Source organism: Galeopterus variegatus, unplaced genomic scaffold, assembly GCF_000696425.1.
Source record: "Galeopterus variegatus unplaced genomic scaffold, G_variegatus-3.0.2 Scaffold120, whole genome shotgun sequence".
NCBI classification, from domain to species: Eukaryota; Metazoa; Chordata; class Mammalia; order Dermoptera; family Cynocephalidae; genus Galeopterus; species Galeopterus variegatus.
Window position 1 is genome coordinate 161642 of NW_007726231.1, and position 2843 is coordinate 164484.

The following is a 2843-nucleotide window of genomic DNA, read 5'->3' on the forward strand; positions in this document are numbered from 1 at the left end:
TTTTTTTTTTTTTTTTTTTTTTTTTTTTTTTTTTTTTTTTTTTGTCTTTTGTCTTTTTCTGTGTCCAGCAACGGATCGCAACCCTGAGTGTTGCCCCCGTACCGGACCGGCAACGGGATTGCAACCCTCGGGGCTGCTCCCGCGCCTCGCTCAGCCAGTGAGTGGGAACCGGGCGGGAGCGCCGCCGCGCTTCCCAAGCGGCGCACTTATCCAGTGCACCACCGGGCCGGCCCCTGAGAATTAGCTTTTTGCAGGATTTTCTGCTTCAGTTTCCTTATAAAAATGGGAAATACTCCAAAATCACTTTTTGAGAGTGTCCTAAGGACTGCATAAACAGCTAACTTTCTATCTCCGAGTCACGGTGCTTTCCCACAGGAATTGTTTTCAGCAAACGGAATGACCTGCAGCTCTGCCACATCTTGGTCTTCTCTATACCTTTGGTTTCTGCTCACGCCAGTCACACTGTCTGGAGTTTTATTCTCAACCACATCTCCTGGCCAGATTCACAAGAGCCTTTAAGACTTAGTTCAACCATGATCTCTGCTTTGAAGCCAATACTATCTCTTACCCGGTAGGATTAGGTGCTCCCATATTTTCTGCTCCTAGAACTCTATACCAGTGTCCATAAAAATACTGCACAACGTGGTATATGTGTCTGCCTCAATCAGCTGTGAGCATCCACAAAGCATTAACTGAGTCTTATTTTTATTGATTATCTCCAGCCCTTAGCAGAATGTCTGGCACATAGCATGCATTACATCTTTGTTGAAGGACTGAATGTTTTTAAATATTTAGAAATATAAAATGCTATATATCATAGTGGCAGGGCAGCTTTTCAATAGAAAAAGGACAGAGGAATACCACAGCCAGATTCACTGTTGACTTGAATCATATTTAATTAATTAAAGAACAATTTAACAGACATTAAATTTGTAGAAATCACAGAAAAGTAAATGATTATATTTGGCTAGAGATACTTAACACAGGACTAAAATGGAGCTTAAAAATGTGACTGTCTAATTTCATTTTAGGTGATGAATGAAATAAAGGAATGAGTACTGTAAATTAATAAACCTTTATATGTACATATATGAGTGTCCACACACAGATGCTCACACACAAGGATAGGCTAACACTACAAATTCAAGTGCTGATGTGCTCAGATCTTGTACTGGCCCTCCAGAGGCTGTCACTGAAGCAGGGAGCTGCCTCTCCAGCATATGCTCAGGTGTAATGGTACCCATTCCTGGGGTTATCCGAGGCTGTGGGGGCATATTTGGAGGTATGGCTGGCTGTGTTGCCTGTGTATTTTCACCACTAAGTGTCACATCCCAGGTGCCTTCTATACTTTCTTGGCTTTGTGAGCTGATTTTAAAAAGAAGGGAATAAAAATATTATTGCTGTGGCAACGTTGACTTCTGTCTGAGGGAATATAAGCGCTCTCTTGGGAGCTGATACAAGCCTGGCTTTTGAGCAAAGAACCCAGGAAAGACGGAGAGGGACAGTGTGCTCTGCCTCACAGTCACGGCATTTGATGTTGCAAGCACTTGAACTAGGTACAAACTTTGTGTTGGCACTAAACTTCAAGTTTCCAATCATCCAATTAAAATAGAGAGAGAAATAAATAGATACATAAGTACGTTTCATAGATAATCACCATTATCTACTTTGAAAGAGTATTGAATTTTAGGTCTTAATAATACTTCCGTTTCGAAAAAAAATCAGTGAATATTCTGCAGATGAAAAAGGGAAACATTTTGTGTGGAAATTACTAATTTCTTACAAAGACCCATTTGGTCATGAGAATGTAAGCTCCCTTAGGACAGGGACTTGGTCTATCTTGTCTAACATCATATTCCCAGCCTATAGTAGTGTGTGGTCTTTAGAAAATGTTAAATAAATACAAGTTGGATGAATAAATGATTAACAAGAAGGGTTTCAACTTCCTATTCTAATTAGAATCCTGAGTCACTGTGATAGAGATATCCAACTATGTGGGACAAAACCAATGCCTAACATTTTAATCCAAACATTTACCACCACTCTCTACACATAGTAATGGATGAGTAAATTGGATTTGTTTTCTAGATCTTATAAATACCCAACATCAACTGAATGGATATTCAACATCAATAAACATATAAAGTAGTAAGTGAGAGGAAAGTCAACAAAAAGAGATAATGGGGAATATATGGAACCAAACCTAGGGAGATCATCACAGCAAAAGTATGGGAAAGTTATGCATAGAATGCAAAAATAGAAAAAAGGCTTGAAAGAATCTTGCTCAGCCACACTCAAATACTGCATCCTATCCCTGAATCTAAACCCTAAGCATGACTGAGAACACGCTAGCAAGTTTCAAAGGACGGCCACAAAGATGATTAAAGGGCTGGAAAAGGGACCTATGAGATGAAGTTAACAAATAGGGATTATTTATCCTAGAGCAGACAAGTATGACTGGTCCCTTAATAACAGTCTTCATATATAGGAAGGATTATTTCCTCGAGGATGCTGGCTACATGCTTTTTGTTCTCCGGTGAGAGGAAAAGGGGAAACGGTTTTAAAAATCAGTATGAAGAATTTAGGTGAGGTTAGAACAAAATATTTTTCTCATACTAAGTTAGCAAAATTTAGATAGTCTCTTATCCAGGGCTGGGCTGAGATCAGAAAATTGAGGGCTCTCTATAGAGTTTACGTGTTTATGAGTACTTTTGAAAATTATCCTCTTATATAGTTTCCTGTCAATGCATTCACAGTAAACACATATAATGATGGTTTTGCCACAATAGCCACTTTCTTAGACAGTTTTTTTTTTTTTTTTTTTTTGGTTGGATTTAGACAAC

At 38.9% G+C, this 2843-nt stretch overlaps 1 protein-coding gene across 9 annotated transcripts in view; it reads right to left on the reverse strand.

The window, feature by feature from the left end:
* Positions 1-2843, reverse strand: part of CADPS2 (Ca++-dependent secretion activator 2) — a 506787-nt gene that overhangs the window by 13983 nt on the left and 489961 nt on the right. The gene's annotated exons all lie outside the window — the stretch shown is intronic.